The sequence below is a fragment of the Pseudophryne corroboree genome, chromosome 7, assembly GCF_028390025.1.
Source record: "Pseudophryne corroboree isolate aPseCor3 chromosome 7, aPseCor3.hap2, whole genome shotgun sequence".
In the NCBI taxonomy this organism is placed as follows: Eukaryota; Metazoa; Chordata; class Amphibia; order Anura; family Myobatrachidae; genus Pseudophryne; species Pseudophryne corroboree.
In genome coordinates, this window is record NC_086450.1 from 117,538,072 (window position 1) to 117,556,774 (window position 18,703).

At 44.1% G+C, this 18,703-nt stretch overlaps 1 protein-coding gene across 7 annotated transcripts in view; it reads right to left on the minus strand.

Moving 5' to 3' along the window:
• B3GALT1 (beta-1,3-galactosyltransferase 1) overlaps positions 1 to 18,703 on the minus strand; it is a 571,239-nt gene that overhangs the window by 83,818 nt on the left and 468,718 nt on the right. For 6 of the 7 annotated variants that reach the window (XR_010181942.1, XM_063933589.1, XM_063933585.1 and 3 more), the window contains one exon: positions 4,121 to 4,183. The exons of the other annotated variant lie outside the window; for it this stretch is intronic. The gene's annotated coding sequence lies outside the window, so the exon portion shown is untranslated. The remainder of the gene's footprint in view (positions 1 to 4,120; positions 4,184 to 18,703) is intronic. 7 annotated transcript variants of the gene reach the window in all.

Genomic DNA, 18,703 nt, shown 5'->3' on the forward strand with positions numbered 1-18,703 from the left:
TATCCTTTATCCACAATAAAAATAGTTTTATTTAAAAACAAAATAGTGATGTTAAGACCGCCTGTTCCTGTGCGAGGTATGTGTGATGTGACTGCGCACATAACCAGTATATTAGTTTAACATTGTGCACTTTCCTATGCACTGTTATGATATATGAAATAAAATACACAATGTAGGGTCAATGCAGGGTGCCACTGCTGTCGTTCCCAGACTGTCCCAATGGTAGCCAGCATCGGCACTACAACGCATTTATTGAATTGCACACCCACTGTAGGCTGATTGTTTTTGCTACTTTCTCTTACATTTTCAGAAAAGGACTGCAGAATATGTATCTTATGCAGGGGCAGATTGGCAACTAAAAGTGGCCCTGTAAAATTTTGTAAAAGTGGCTCGACATGGGCAGCACAAGAGATACAACATACTGTGTAGCCATACTGGATGGCAGAGTTGCTGTACTACAGAGATGGACTAACAGAATGAATGGGGACAGTGCAGTGTACTGAGGGGGCAATTCCAAGTTGATCGCAGCAGGAATTTTGTTAGCAGTTGAGTAAAAACCATGTGCACTGGAGGGGGGGTAGATATAACATGTGCAGAGAGAGTTAGATTTGGGTGGGTTATTTTGTTTATGTGCAGGGTAAATACTGGCTGCTTTATTTTTACACTGCAAATTAGATTGCAGATTGAACACACCACACCCAAATCTAACTCTTTCTGCACATGTTATATCTGCCTCCCCTGCAGTGCACATGGTTTTGCCCAACTGCTAACAAAATTCCTGCTGCGATCAACTTGGAATTACCCCCTGAGTGCGGTGAGCTGCCTGTCATGTGGGAGGGGGCCACATGGCAACACAGAAAACAGGCCCTGCAGACCCGTCAGCCTACCAGGAATCTTCCTGGTGAGCCCTATGGCCAATCCGCCCCTGATTTTATGTAATATTAGTATCACCATAATAGTATTTATTTGCAGTTTATTTTTAGTTTTCAATACCACATGATGGTTACATTCATCCTTTAAGTATTGAATATTTTTTTAATTATAAATGTAATTATAGTATCAATATTTTATGGAAGGATATATTCCAGTAGGTAGTTACGAATTCTCCCAGGAGATGTCAAAGAGTAGCTCTAAGTGCAGTATAAGTGCTGATAAAAATTCACAAACTATTACTGACCCAGATGTCTTATCTCACTATATGCATGAATAATAACGTCTATCTGATCTGTATATTAATACTTAAGATGAGCAGAGCAACCGTTTCAAAACCGTCCATGAAGTAGTTTACTCATTACAATTTTGCCCGTGGAAGTTTGCACATTTTCCAGAAAAATTTGGCGTTGATCTGTCTCAGTTGTCAACCACACCACCCAGCAATATGAATAAACATGTCAGCAGTGCACGTCATTCAGCTAACTCTGTTCATGACTATAAATTCAGCAAGATGTGAGATTACAGTGTGCAGACCAGTTTGTGGAATAGCTAAGCAAAAATAGATATTGACAACTGTTTAGCCCGGACATCGCATTTCTCCAAAAAAAGTATTTTCCACTGCGGTTTGTGCTAAATGCATACTTACTGTACCAACTGCATTTTATTGGCCACTTTTCTCTTCTTTTCTTTGGGATACTGGAGATTAGACTGAGATCCCAGCAAGTGTGTGGGGAGGGTTTGGGGGGCAGTTTCCCTGCAGCACAATACCACCATTCTCAACATTACACAACGGGAAGGGGGGAGGATGCATGATGATGCAAATCAATATGATTCAGTTCAACATGACCACGCACCACCTAATTCATTACAGAAGTGGGAGGGATGCGGAAGGACGGCCTACTAATCTGTGATTACTGCCCATTTATCAATTCAAGTGTGCCCTCAAAAAAAGAGTTGTCTTTTTCTTCTATCTCCTATGCCAATGATCTTACAACTCCAGGGAGCACCGCCGGCTGTTTATGCAGTAATTAATTTTTCTTTTTCACTCCAAGGAGAAATCACTATTGTGGACATAATTACAATTTCTTTGATAACGGCTCATAAATATACTATTCCCCTTTGGGGTTTTACCCAATGTGCATCTCTTACCCCCAAGCAAACCCCCTTTTTTTATTACTGCCCATAATGCAGACTCTCCTGACAACCATAATGCACTGCAACAGAAAGGAGCTGCTGTAAGTGGCATCATCCACCATTACCTCTACTTTAATGGGGTCCTCCCAAAATCAGGAGTACTGCATGTCCCCTAAGACAGTGCTAGGTAACAGGAAATGTTTATATATAGTAGAGCATACCGGAAAAAAACTTCTAAACATAATAGAACAGCTGGTGGAAGCCCTCAGGACCCTAGGTGGCTGCATGTACAGCCTTATGGGTAATCTGTCCCTGTTTCTTACCAGCTCATATAGATAAAATAGGAATCACAATATTTTAAAGTGATCATCATCAATACAAACCCAGGTTCCTGTATGGAAAAGGTTGGAATCATAATATCACTGTAATCTCTGCAGTGCACTATAGAAAATGTGATGTTGCCTAGAGTAGCCAATCAGAATCTAGCTGTCACTACTTCAATACTGTCTAAAGAAAGCAAATGTCTAACTGGTTTAAGTGGGCTTCCAACATATTTTCTTCCAAGATATCTAAGAAACCAATTTCCCATTTAGATTGCAAGCTCTTAGAGCAGGTCCCTCACAAATACCATCATCTCCTCCCCAATACAAACAATGGCATTGAACCTTTGGGTCAGTTAGTGCTGTTTTGTGTGTATTATGGCTGCATGTTCAGCAATGGTTACATAACTTGTATCTCATGTTACACAATGGGGGTCATTCCGAGTTGTTCGCTCGTTATTTTTTTTCGCTGCGGAGCGATTAGTCACAAACTGCGCATGCGCAATGTTCGCAGTGCGCCTGCGCCAAGTAAATTTGCACAAAAGTTTGTTATTTTACTCATGGCCTAAGGTTTTTTAATCGTTCTGCTGATCTTAGTGTGATTGACAGGAAGTGGGTGTTTCTGGGCGGAAACTGACCGTTTTCTGGGAGTGTGCGGAAAAACGCAGGCGTGTCAGGGAAAAACGCGGGAGTGTCTGGAGAAACGGGGGAGTGGCTGGGCGAACGCTGGGTGTGTTTGTGACGTCAAACCAGGAACGAAACTGACTGAACTGATCGCAGTGTAGGAGTAAGTCTCGAGCTACTCAGAAACTGCTAAGAAATTTATATTCGCAATTCTGCTAATCTTTCGTTCGCAATTCTGCTAAGCTAAGATTCACTCCCAGTAGGCGGCGGCTTAGCGTGTGCAATGCTGCTAAAAGCAGCTAGCGAACGAACAACTCGGAATGAGGGCCCATGTTTCCAATTGTTTTGTTTGCACTGCTTCTGTTTTTGTACCATGTAAGGCACTGTGGAATCCATTGTGGCACCATATAAAGAAAATAAATAAAAAAAAAATAAAATAATAATAATAGTCCCTGACACAAACACAAATATCCTATTGTATGAATTTAAACAGGATATGATAAGTGTTTCCACTTCAGATATTAGTATTCCATGTCTCTCCAGATTTGAACATGGGAAAAGGAGATAAAATATGCCACGCTCCATATCCTCCCAGTTCCCACCCATATTCCCCCATAACTCTTCAATAGTATCCAGAAACACCCATGTTTGGCAAAAGGCCTCCCTTTTTAAGGAGTTTATCGGGACAGTAACAAAATAGGGACATTAGAGGGGTAAGTCATTTGCTATACAATAGTCCAGTGGTTTCCAAACTTTTTTGAATCATTGTGCCATAGAGTATCAGAATTTTTGTCACACCACCCCTTGGCCAAAAGTTTCTTATTGAGTAATTTAGAAAGAAATATTAAATCAAGTAAATTATGTTTATATTTTATCCATACTGTAGGTTCAATTATGTGGTGAGGGACAAGATTTGCTTCTGTTTGTCCACATATATTATGATTGGCAACCATCAGCACTGGTTTTGCCTTTTACATTGACCATAAATAATTTGAATAGGTCCTGGACCACCAATCCAAGGCACCCCTACAAGCGGCTTGAGGCAACCCAGAATGCCTAAGCACACAGTTTGAGAACCACTGCAATAAGGCCTAGTTTTTATACGTTACCTTTATTGTCCTCTAGGCTGAGTTTGCTTTGTGTGAACCTTCCTCTTTGCCTTCTCCCACTGGCTAAAAAATAAAAAGTACATAGTATTAGATACTAACAGAAATTTCAATTATTAAATAATTTATGTTGGATTATTCAGAGAAGAAAGGGCGATGAAGATACTGACATGTTGAAATATGCATTGTAATATTTTTATACAGATAAAAATGTACTGGTGATGGAAAAAATCTTTATTAACATAAATACGAGTTGGGTACAGGATGCCGGAAGTTAGGATGCCTCAAGTGCAAAATAGCACAGTATCAAATCCTTTTTGAAGAAGTTATTGCTTTTTGAGTTGCACAAATGTTGATTGGGAGATAAAGGGGTATATTCAATTGAAGTCGAAAACTGCCGTCTGTCGAAAAGACGGCAGTTTTCGACTTTTTAAGGTCGAATCCTGATTCGACCTATTTAATATATCCCTAAATTTTTCGACAAGTCGAATCCATTGAGCACCTGGATCGGCGGAATAGCTGCCGATCCACGTGTTTGCGCCGAAAAGTTGTCGGTTTTGGCCCCCGTTTCGACAAAAGATGTCGGACTGAGATGCGGACCCAGAGGAGGAGAGGGGGGAGAGCCGCAGGGAGACGGGGGACTGCCGCGGGCAGCCAGAGGAGATCAGCACTACAATAGCGCTGCAGCAGGATGTCACACAGCTGCGCGGCTCACGCAGCGTCCACCCGGGTCCAGCAAGCTTGTTGGAGCCGGGTGGACACTGCTGTGAGGTCGGGCGGCTGTGTGACATCCTTCTGCAGCGCTACTGTAGCGCTGATCTCCTCTGGCTGCAGGCGGCTGTCCCCCGCTGGTCTCCCTGCGGCTCCCCCACCCCCCTCCTCCTCTGGGTTCCTCATCTCAATTCGACTTGAAAAAGTTGAATTGAGATAGGATAGAATAGGGGTTGTCAGATCCATTCCTGACAAATGCATGTTGGAATGGATCATACGCCAATTGGATATATCCCTTAAGGTCTTTCCTTCCCAAGCATCTAGATTTGCAGAGCTTTGCAAAAATTAGAGTTCAATTTGAGGAGCAAAATTATTGAAATTAGGTAAGGGATATTGAGGGTGCAGTGTTAGGGCCTATGTCTGTCATGTGGAGGGATGCGCAGCCTTTTCCGCTCACAAAATGTCTTTTATTTTTGAACCTGTTATATTTTATTTAATTTTTTCCCCTTAATTATAATGTTTTAGCACATTTCATACTTGCATTGGCATTATGATATTTTGACATATACTGTAACAATAGTATTCATTCTGGCACACTGCACCTGTCACAACCCGTGCTGAGATATAGACTAGAGTGTGCTAGAAGCACCAGAGCAGAGAGCGACACCCCAGGCAGGAAAGAGGAGCTGCACAAATTGTGACAGGTGCAGGGTACTTGAATAAACACTAAAGTATATTAGCACAGTTCTCTGTGAAATGACACCAAAGATTTTTTAATGCATTCTTTTGGTTTGTATTAATTAGCATTCTTTTGGTTTGTATTAATAACCAATTGCATTAGCCATCAAATTATTTATGAAGATTAACCATTGTACACAGGATACTAATGCATGAATCTTAACAGTTTCCCCCTAGGTTTGACAAGTCACTATGTGCATCTGCTGCAGTAAGGACTTGATAGTCATCATTAAGTGATAAAATAAATCCAATCTGTCCAAATTCACTATAATATAATACTTTTACATATATTTAAATAAAGCTGTTTTTAAATGGTCTAAACTATGGGGGTAATTCAGACCTGATCTCTAGGCAGCGATTTTTGCAGCCCTACGATCAGATAGTCGCCGCCTACAGGGGGAGTGTATTTTCGCTGTGCAAGTGTACAAATACATGTGTAGCAGAGATGTACAAACTGATTTTGTGCAGTCTCTGCGCAGCCCAGGATTTACTCAGCCGCTGCGATCACATCAGCCTGTTCGGGACCGGATTTGAAGTCAGACACCCTCCCTTCAAACGCTTGGTCCCGCCTGCGTTTTTTCAGACACTCCCTGAAAATGGTCAGTTGCCACTCACAAATGCCGTCTTCCTGTCAATCTCCTTGCGAACACCCGTGCGAATGGATCATTCGCACAATCCCGTCACTGACCGGCGATCCCCTTTGCAGCTGTTCGTTGCGCAAAAACGCACAGCAGCGATCAGATCTGAATTACCCCCTATGTTTGTAAAACTATATAGCATTAGAAAGCCATTATTTTCACTATTAGAATATAAGTTTTATATTGCGTCTGCACTGATTAATCACTAATTGGATGACCAAGATGCATATTAAGTAAACTCATATACTGTAATTCTTCCAGTACTACAAAGATAATAAGACACTGGCCTGATTCAAATGTCCTCTACCCACAATCATTTCTTCAGACCGTTGTGTATGTTTTTCCTGCTGATTTTCCTAAATCACTCTTTTAACTACCAAACTCTTGTCATATACAATTTTAGCATACTTGCAGAAGGCTCCTAGGAGAGTGGGCGACCGTCCATATGAATCGCATCATCTTGGGTATCCAGATCTATTTACTTAATTTATGTAATTTATACATATTTCTAATATTGCACTTTATACTCATCATAAGTAAAGAACTAAAGTTGTGCATGTAGTGCCTAGTGTTTTCTATAAACTCTCTATCGGATGATGTCAGCCTACATTTATACACAGGTTAACATTAAAACGTATCTAAAATAAAGACCCAGAATCCAATTAGCTGCGGGTTTTGCCGCGTGGCTCCGGGTTTCACGCAGCTATTCAATATATCTGCCTTCTACCCATATGGTAAACCCTAGGTTAAAGTGTGCTAACCCAAACATGCATTCAGTGGGGTTCCCCAGGGCCGTCTTTTCGTATGGGCTCAATGGGCTCTTGCCCAAGGGCTCCAAGATAATAAGGGCCATAGGCTGATAGCTGAGAGTCCCCTCTTTCCAGGGGTACCAGATTTTTGAAAATCGGCTCTGGGGAACCAGAGATATCCGACTTGAAAGCAGTTGTCCCCATCGAAGCCTGTTAATTGCTCTTCCCAGCCAGATATTTCGGGTTCTGTCTAACTTTGAGTATTTCTAAGGGTATAAGCCAAAAGCTGGGACTCTCCCCTTTTAGTGGACACTGGCAGCTTGTTTCTACTATGCCCAGAACCAGAGATATCAGCCTTCAAGCAGCTGGTCCCTGCTCCAGCTCCACATGCCTAATATGCAGATGTATATATTCATTGGTGAATTGCTCTGGCTCCTGAACTCTGATCCCCAAGTCCCCAAAACCTTCTGAAAGGTGGGACTCTTTAGTATTTTATTCCATTCAAAGCTAAGAAATATATTTTCAGGAACTTGAGATATCTGCAGTCAAGCAAGCTGCCCTCCCACCGTAAAATTATAAATGTTAAGCCCACTCCACTAGCCACCCCTCCCCTACGTATTAAACACCCCCTACCACCCTGGAAGTCATGTACCAGGGCTTCTTCATTCAGTCCAATGACCCCTTCTACAGTTTAGCCCCATCTGTGCAGTAAAGGAGTAATTAGCAGAAATCACTGCTTCAGGTCCTACATGCTGAGCAGAAGATAGTACACCACCTACTGCCCGCGGGACATCAAAGCTACTGCTGATAGCTCCTCCCACCCCTACCGCTGGAGCATGGGTAGGGGGCCCAGTGCATAGCTGTGCCCAGGGGCCTACACTGCTGTTAAGACGGCTCTGGGGTTCCCCATGCATTACACCCCACTCCAGAGAGTGTCATTTATTGTGAGCTCTTGCAGTTAGAGAAGCAACAAGGAAAAGTACACAGTCCACCTCTGTGGTTTAACGGACGGGGTAACCCTGCAAATTGAATTGGCAGGCATTGCTATTTGAATTTCCTCAGTAATTATGAGGGAAAAAAGTGGTCAGCTTTATTTAAATATAACGGAATAAGGTATGATTATGAAGAAAGAACGGTGTACACTCTGTTCACATATGATAAGCCTAAGCTGGGCACAGTGTATGCAGGCGACTGATCTAAAAATATTGATCAGTTGGCATCCCTCCCAACTTTCTAAAGCTGGGATAAAGCACCCAAGTCACGCACCCAAATTAGGGGGGGTGTCCTCATGGGTAGGAGGTGTGGCCTCACGGAGAGTGCTGCGATGAGCTGCTGGCATGCCTCCAGTCCCTCTGTCCATGTAAATAGGTTCTGTGCGCATGCATACTGTGTCTATTCACCGGTGAGAGGGTCTCCTAACTGACCCCCCCCACCGCGGGACAATGCAACTCGAGGGTGCGACAGCGGGGCGGTCCCAAAAAAATTGGAATGTCCCACCAAAAACAGATATGAGGTTTGTCATGTTGGATCATCCAGCATGTCCATCCCATGCAATATTTTCAAGGTAGCCACGGCTACCATTCTTTCCCGCAACAAGAAAGGTAACAACTAACCAAACCAGAAAAAGAGGAGGGACAGTGTAAGAAAGAAGTAGCAAGAGACGTCCCAACCCTAGAAACAACAGCATAAAACGCAAAACCACAATCCCAACATACCCAAAACAGAAACATGCCATAACTGGGCTTATGCATTCTGTCTCCTTTCCTGTTACACCCTGTAATTACAATGGGTTACCCCTTCATTTGGGCATCTCTCGCAACTTGATACATTACTTAAATATCTCTGAGTGCTACCCAATACCCATTTACATTTTGCACTGTGCATCTAGTTCATGTTATATTAGAGATAAGTGGGATACATTTATGAAGATAAGTTTTATAAATTATTTTTTTTATAAAAATAATTTATTAAAAGAACATTTATAGGTATGAGCTTTTGTAGCTTTAGGACAGTAAATGTCTGAATTTTATTTATTATTTGTTTATTACCAGTTATTTATATAGCGCATACATATTCCACAGCGCTTTACAGAGAATATTTGGCCATTCACATCAGTCCCTGTCCCAGTGGAGCTTACACTCTATATTCCCTACCACATGTACATGCACACACATTCATACTAGGGATAATTTTGTTGGGATCCAATGAAACTACCAGTATATTTTTGGATTGTGGGAGGAAACCGGAGTACCCGAAGGAAACCCACTCAAGTACTGGGAGAATATACAAACTCCACACAGTTAGAGACATGGCGGGAATTGAACTCATGACTTCAGTGCTGTGAGGCAGTAATGCTAACCATTACATCAGAGGTTCTCAAACTCGGTCCTCGGGGGCACACACAGTGCATGTTTTGCAGGTCTCCTCACAGAATCGCAAGTGAAATAATTAGCTCCACCTGTCAGTGTCAGTGAGTAATTAATACACCTGTGCACCTGCTGGGTTACCTGCAAAACATGCACTGTGTGAGGTCCTGAGGACCGAGTTTGAGAACCTCTGCATTATATCATCCGTACTGCACATGCAAATGTCTGAATGGCTATTACGGGCAGAGACATCTTCTCCCCATTTATGTGTCGTACAGTGTTTCCCTAAAAAGACAATGGGGGTAATTCAGACTGCATCGCTGCAGCGGCAGCAATCGCAGTCTGAATTAATTTGTGGAATGCGCGTGCACAGCGGCCGCACTGCGTGTGCACACCCCGGGACCCCAGTGAGATGCTATCAGCATCTTACTGGTGCGATCGCCTCTGCCTGATTGACAGGCAGAGGCGGTTGCGGGGCGGGAGGGGGCGTGCCAATGGCGTTAGAGCGCCATCGGCAGGGCAGAGTCCAGACAACGGAGGCATGTCCGGACCGTTGTGAGGCGGGCCGCGGCGGCTGCGTGACATCACACGCAGCTGCTGCGACCCAGGACCCGGCAAGTAGCAGCCTGCCAGCATGCAGGAACTGCGCTGGCAGGGAGCTACTCGTCAGGTACAAAAACATCTCCGCCGTGCAATGCTTTTCTACCTGTGCGAGGGGTGCAGAGCCAGACATGCGGGGCGGACTAGCCCTGTGATGGGCGTCTCCCCGCATGTCTGTGTAACTGATTGTAGATGTGCTAAATTTAGCACATCTACAATCAGCTCTGAATTTGGCCCAATGTTTGGCCAGTTTCACCCTTATTGTGGCTACTCTGTCAGAGGTAACAGCTGTCTTCTTCTAGGACATCTGTCAAAATTATTTTGCTTGGACTCATAAAGCCGGATACACACTTCGGCAGCGCCGTAACTAAGTGTGTGCGGACGGTGCGTGACACGCAGCGCAAGTGCCTAGTGGGTGCAACCGTCCGCATCTACCGGCTATCCTCTTTGTATGCTGCTGGGCCATTACTGCAGGGATAGGAGCCGGTTCTGTACAGCCCCCGTCGCGCAGGCTCCCCGCACTGCAGTACAGGGACTGGAGCGGCAGCTGTCATTTTCCAGCTCCCAATCCCCACACTTCTTATATGGTTCAGGTATTTGAAGGTATTTCCATTGATTTGGGTAGTGAAACTTATAGCTAAATAAATTACATTTCTGACTTTTGCATGAGTGGAAATACCCACTTATCATGCTGGACTGAAATGTTCACTGTTTGTCAGCAAAAAATATACCAAGTGAATTCAACACTGTAGATCAACAACTCAGTTTACCTACCTTTAAAATAAAATACTGAACTAGCTAGTATATTGCATATGCAATTTTTATCTGTTGTCCTGAGATTGATATTATTTATTGCTATGAACTTAAAATTGTGCTAACTATACACTTTCTCGCTAAAAGAGTACTCCTCTACTTGGGAAAACTTGTTTAGGCTAATTTTAGGCACAGATACACCATGGTCCCTTTATGTCGTGACTCACTCTCACTCGCTCTTACTGTAGCTGTGGCTTTTGCATATTGAATCAGCACATTTCTGCCTAACTTCTATGGAATTTGACTACAGCTTAAGTAACAAGTATGCTTTCAAAACAAACTATTTTTTAAAATGTGTTAATTGCTAGTCCCCTTACAAATATTCCTGATTGTGATGCAGAAATAAACTTAATTTCTGCCGTAATGTGTAAAAGGGGACTCTGCCGTAATGTGTAAAATGGGACTCTGTCTGTCGTAATAATGTGTGAAAAGGGGCAGGGCCGAAACTAGGGTTTCTGTCGCCCGGGGCAAGGCAGTCATTTGGCGCCCCCCCCCTCCCAATATACAGAAATACATCCTCCCGTACATCAATACACAGTACGGCATACTTGTCTACAATATATACACAGCCCCTGAATATACACATACCACCCAAATAAACATATATACATGCCCCTGTATATACACATACCCCAATACACTGTGATTAAATACATCCCTCCTATACTGTACATACAAATTAAGTACCCACTCCGGGTACTCCAGCATACACACACACACACACACACACACACACACACACACACACACACACACACACACACACACACACACACAACACCGGGTTACGCTGCACTGCTTCAGTACACACACACACTGGGTTGCACTGCACTTCTCCAGCACACACACAGGGTTACACTGAACTGCTCCAACACACATACACACTGGGTTACACTGCACTGCTCTAACACACACAAACAGGGTTACACTGAACTGCTCCAAAACACATACACACAGGGTTACACTGCACTGCTCCAACACACATACACACAGGGTTACACTGCACCACTCCAACACACAAACACACAGGGTTACACTGCACCACTCCAACACACATACACACAGGGTTACACTGCACCGCTCCAACACACATACACACAGGGTTACACTGCACTGCTCCAACACACATACACACAAGGTTACACTGCACCGCTCCAACACACATACACACAAGGTTACACTGCACCGCTCCAACACACATACACACAGGGTTACACTGCACCGCTCCAACACACACATACACACAGGGTTACACTGCACTGCTCCAGCACACATACACACAGGGTTACACTACACCGCTCCAACACACATACACACAGGGTTACACTGCATTGCTCTAACACACACAAACAGGTTACACTGAACTGCTCCAAATCACATACACACAGGGTTACACTGCACTGCTCCAGCACACATACACACAGGGTTGCACTGCTCCAACATACACACACAGGGTTACACTGCACTGCTCCAGTACACACACTGGGTTACACTGCACTGCTCCAGCAGACACACACTGGGTAACACTGAACTGCGCCAGCACATGCACGCACACACACACACACACACACACACACACACACACAGTTACACTGCACTGCTCCAACACTCATACACACAGGGTGACACTGCACTGCTCCAACACACATACACAAAGGGTTACACTGCACTGCTCCAACACACACACACACACACACACACACACACACACACACACACACACACACTCAGGGTTACACTGCACTGCTCACAAACACTAGGTTAAAGTACAACACTGCACACACACATATTATACATATATAGCTGTCCGCCTCTCCCTACCTTTACACACTTCTAGTGATGATCAGTCAGGGCCCCGTCCTCTCCGTTTCTGAAGATGTCCGTCACACACACACAGCGCTGGCAGATGATTATGTGAGTGTGAAGTGGCGCCTCTGTGTTTCCGGGAAGCAGACTCTACGGAGCATCCTGGCGCAGCGGAGCGGGGAGGCGCGACTTCACCCCTGCGCTGTCCTACAATGCATGTTTCCGCTTACAGCCCTCGCCGGCGCCCTCTCTCATTCCGCGCCCAGGTCGCGTGCCCCCCTAGCCCCCCCCCCTAGTTGCGGCTCTGAAAGGGGGACTCTACCGGCCGTAATGTGTAAAAGGGGACTCTACCTGACGTAATATCTAAAAGGAGCTTTACCTGGTGTAGTGGCGCTACTGTGCAGCGTAATTTTAATAATGGAGACTACTGTGCATCGTAATATGAACTGGTATTATTTTGTGGCCACACCTCTTCCCCATAAAGCCACACCCGTATATTTTTGACGCGCCTGCGGCGCGCACTGGCCCTATTTTAAATAGGGAGGGCACCAATACTGTTTCTTTCACACAGCGCTAAAATGTCTAGTTACAGCACTGCACTTCGGTATATTGGCCATGCTGTACACACTGCATGATATATCGTTCACAGCCGCATTCCCCTGCATTTGATCACTGCCAGGATCATCTCGTCGGGTGTTCAGCAACCAACCCACGGGAGTGCACAATTTCCAGTACACACTAGACAATGTGGCCGATATGTCAGTGCGATCCGGTGGATCAGACTACATACCGCCTAGTGTGTGCCCAACTTAAGAGCCTGCCCCTGTGAAAAGTGAATAGTAAAGTGTTATCTTTTGCTATCACTTTACTACCAAGTTTTTACCTAGTTAACCTACTATGCATGCCCAGCCATTTGGTATAGGCTGATGAAATGGCCTTCATGCTACAATAGCTAACAACATTTGAAGATGGTCTATGGGGACAGTGAAGTTCTCCCGGTCCTTAAGCAATAGAGTATAACTGTGACTTCTACGATAATGCCTGCATTATAGATTTATATACATTTCCCCCGTACAAGATATACATGCTGACTTTCTAAAGTTCCCCTTCAGGGCCATATGGGTCGGGGGTGTGGGTGTCCTTCTCATTATAAGCCTGCCCCTGTTTAAACCTATTTGCAGTATTTTACAGCAGGGGACAGGGCTAGGATGATGCAGTTCAATGCAAATCAGTCAGAAGTGGGCAGCAACGTCAGACTGGCCAACTCTGTCGGGAGGCTGGGAGGCTGGGAGACCCCCCTCCCCCCCACCCAAATTCACATCTCTCCAACAGATTCCTGGAGAGTTAGCCAAAATTGTACAAGATAATTTTCAGTTCAGAATAATAAGTCGATCCCTAAATACCCTACAGGGTCAGAGCAGCTTTTGTAATCATTCCTCACATGTGGTTACATTATCTGGTTCACACATGTGCAGTGGAATTGAATGCCAAGACTTGGACTTTGAATAATGGGCCTAATTCAGATGTGATCGCAGCAGCAAATTTGTTAACAGCTGGGCAAAACCATGTGCACTGCAGGGGGGTTACCCCCAATGTTTTATTTAAATTTCTACTGTTAGCGCTGTGCTGAGGTCAGCCTCTCTCTGTTTACTCCTGCAAGAAATATAACCAGCAGTACTATTGCTATCATCGCTGGTGGCCCTTTGCTGGGGTGTCTACTGTATCTCCAATGAACATACACCTGTTTTCATTAGAAAGGGTTTTCTCCCTTTGAAAATAGAGCACTTAAGGCCCCCATCTCCCCCTAGGGAGTTTTATCTCAGCAATGAGTTGGATCCATTTTTCCTGCAATCTGGCTGGGAGCTTCCCGGGAGCCCTGCAATGTTTGCTACTTGAGTGTATTGTTTACATGTGATTTATCTCATGCAATCTAACGTTCTTTTAAACCTATTTCTGTGTGATTGAGATAACTATAACGTACAGCACGCATGATCTACGATTGCGATGGGAGACACACGGAAGCGCGCCTCGCATCGCAATCCCACGAAAAGGACATGCAATGTGACACTTTTCATGCAATCCGTCTCTTCAATTCATCTCAATCGCATAAAAACAGGCCATATTGCACTAGTGGATGGGGGCCTGAAGTGCTGATAGCCCAACTGGCTACCTCGGTCCAAGACTTAAAAGAAAAAAAAAAGAAAATGTAGATTATTTTTATAGATATTATATTTATACTAATGAGGCTTATAGGCAGGGATAGCCTGCTTAACTGCACTGCTCATCCAGTATGGGTAGGGGTCTCATATGCTCCGCCTGGTTATATAAATGCATGTATGAAAAGCACAGTTCTAACTAAAATATATTAAGTAATGTATGTCGTAGAAGTTCTAAAAAGCCATGTAAATACAAATGTCTAAAAATCATATGGATAACCTTTTGTAGAATGTCATTTTGAAAGACATATTGATGTTGATCAGGTGGTTTATGAGGAGCAAACTGTGCTTCCTGGTACATTGCATTAATCAAACACAATAATAATATATTCTAGATTTAAAATATATATATATATATATATATATATATATATATATATATATATATATATATTTGTATAACTAACTTAGGGGGACATTTACTAGAAGTGATAAGAGCGGAGAAGTGAGCCAGTGGAGAAGTTGCCCATGGCAACCAATCAGCACTGAAGTAACATCTATAATTTGCATGCTATAAAATTATACAGAGCTGTTGATTGGTTGATGGGGCAACCAGTGTTGGACGGGGCATGTAGGGCCCACCGGGGGAATGCAGTGGTAGGGGCCCATGTTTAGGGGTGTGGCCAGTCTGCTGAGGTGGTGTGGCCTGCCACCTCATTGGTTTGACTAACCATTAGAGAGTGCAATGTCTGGGCCCCTTCATAAATATATTCAGTGAATTCAGCTGCTGCATGCATGATAATGTACCAGATAAATAACAGGTTAATAACAGCAATGCACTGTAGAAAATACACCATAATCCAGTATAAGGTAACATATGTATAATGTATAATTCAAGTGCACAGTCTGGAACCTGATCCTTAGAGCAGGAGGTGGGCCCCCCAGGCAGTGGGGCCTACCGGTGGTTTCCCCTGTACCCCTGTGGGCCAGTCCAAGCCTGGGGGCAACTTCTCCACAGGCTCACTACTCCGCTCTTATCACTGCTTAGTAAATGTCCCCCTTAGTTACCAATGAGACTAACAAAAAGCCATTATTCCTTTTACAAACTGCAATTTCCAGTTAACCGCTGTGCATAGAATTTGACTGCTCATAGTATAACCACCAGGGGCTTCATTAATCAATCTTTGTAGCAGAGATAGATGTCTTTTACATACTCAATCGTCTCTGCTTTAAGAGTAAAGCAAGTGATCCAGTATGAGTGATGAGAATGCAGTTCTGGATTATCTGGAAAGGAACTTAACAATGTCATCTAGAAACTGCTAGACACTCGAAGAGATTAAAGAGTACACAACTTGTTACTCAAATGCCTTGTGGAATGATAATGAGATATTCCCATCCCATGCCTAATATATAGTATGCAAGTAACTGTAGCAAAAAGTAAGTTTGACCCAAACCCCAACAAGCTGACACTGTAAATTCAACTACGACTGTCAGCAAGTTTCTAGGGTCCATTCCTCACCAAAGATCTGTTCCCTCTTATTAGAGTAATATAGGAACATCTACTGATATCCTATACACCAGTGCTTCTCCAAACCAGTTCTTGCGACACACTAACAGAGCATGTTTTCCAGGGTCCTCACAGAATCACAGGTAAAATGATTAGAACCATCTGTGTATCTTTTAATTAAAATGTGTGAGTCGGTAATGAATAGACCTGTGCTCCGGCAAGGAGATGTATAAAACATGCACTGTTTGTTCTGAGGACAGGATTTGTGAAACACTATATGATCAAGCTTGCTGTAACCAGACTGGTATGAATTTCCTGTAACTAGATTGGTGCAACCGTTGCCATTGCCCAGGGCACAAAGACGAGGGATGGCACAGTTGCCTGTTCATGATACCTGAAAAGGCTTGGGGTAGAGCCGGATTTACTGCTAGGCAACCTAGGTGTCCGCCTAGGGCCCTCCGAAATCCGTCCCTGATCGGTGGTCACTGGACTTCTATTGGCAGGGATAGCTCGGATATTCTCCTGCGTGCAGTCAGTGCAATTCCCCTGCGTGCAGTCCCACAAGCACGCACTCCATTCATCCAGCCAGTGTCAGGCTTTATAATCAATCTAAAATCCTCATGGCAAAACACTCAGGGCCGTCTTTTCGTATGGGCTTAGTGGGCAGTTTCCCAAGGGCACAGGCGTAAAAGGGCCCTTATCAGATAGCTGAGGGTCCCCTTTTTTACCAGGGGTACCAGATTTTTGAAAATCGGCCCTGGAGAACCGGATATATCAGACTTCAAAGCAGTGATCTCCATCCAAGCCTGTTAATTGCTCTTCCCAGCCAGATATCCCGGGTTTTGTCTGACTTAGAATTTTTCTGAGGGTATAATACAAAAGCTGGGACTCTCCCCTTTTGGTGCACAGTGGCAGCTTGTCTCTACTATGCCCAGAATCAGCTATATCAGCCTTCCAGCAGCTGGTCCCTGCTCCAGCTCCACATGCCTGGTTTGCAGTTTTATATTTTCGTCGGTGGATTGCTCTGGCGCCTGAACTCTGATCTCCAAGTCCGCTTTTTACCTATAAACGGCATACTGGTGGATGTATACTACTGAGGCGACCTAAAGAAACTGCTATGTGAATATACCATGCACACTTCAAGTAAGCGTGTTATGCCAGAAAGCTGTAAATTCAAAAAATTAGGTGTTATTCCACAGACCCTCAATAATTTTCTGTATAAGGTTCAAAGGAACTACTCCACATTGGAGATTTATTTGTTTTCTCTTTCCACATGTACCACCCATTGGAGAAAACCCATTAAGATTGTGATTATGAACTCGTGGACATTTGGAAGTAAACTGGTTTGGAACTTTATCTATACCCATCAAGTGTGATAGCGCACATGGTATTATTTTCTATATTGTGACCCCTACACTATCAGTCCCACTGTCTCATAAAATAGAAAAATTGCAGAATTTTGTGAAATGTACAAATGTAGAAATACAATTTTAATACTTATGATTTATGGTCGATCATGTGGCCAATTGGGTGGCTTGTTATCATCATACTGTCATGATGATGGGCTTATTTTTATGTGGAGGTCTGGAGCTGGAGTTCCATCCACCCCACTGTTAATCTGGCCCGACAATACCTACTCTCTCGGAACATCCAGAATTGTGGGTTCATAGGGAGCAGGTGGGGCCAATATGATGTGATTCTACAAGAATTGTGTTATTTATAGTCCGTCCCCTCTCTGCAGACCCACGAATTGAAACATTTTGCTATGACAGGGCCTAATGAAGTGAAAAGCCCTCCCATGCCCCTGGAGTAGTCATCTGCATCTCCTCTCCAGGCTCCTTCAGGAGAAGAAGAATACAAAGTTGGAAAGTATGACACACACACGCCATTTTAATTAATTTTATGTTATCCTTACACTCCCCTAATATCCGCTTGTGACTAACCATACATATCAATTTAATAAACCAAACACAAAATAAATTTGTGTACACACCAGTGGCGGATTTTACCAATGGGCTGCAGGACTGAAGCCCCTCCAGTAAAATCCACTACTTCAGTGAGCTCAGCTGAACCATTCTGTATGACTGCCATTTCTCAGTGGCTTCACTGTAACTGGCAGTGACTTCCTATTGGAAATCCTGCCTGCCAGTCACCCGTAGGACAGGCAGTCCCATTGGGAGGTGTTTCTTCCCTCCAGGACAGCCAGACCGGGCTGCTATTAGCACAGCTGGCTTCCTGTAGGAAGCCTCTCCCTGCCTGATCGTCAGCCCAATTCAGCTTCTATGGACTGCTGCTGACACAGTCCATAGAAACCAGGGGGTTGAGCATGCGTACTCAAGCCGCTGCTTGTGCTCATGCGCCTGTCAGCTCCATTGCGCAGATGCCGTGACCCGCCTGGTCAGGGCCGGCTTTCTCCTCTCTGTCGTGGGTAGTGGAAGCCCCCTTCCCAAAAAAGGTAGAGGAGCTGGTACACACCAAACATCACAATTATTGTAAAGTAAG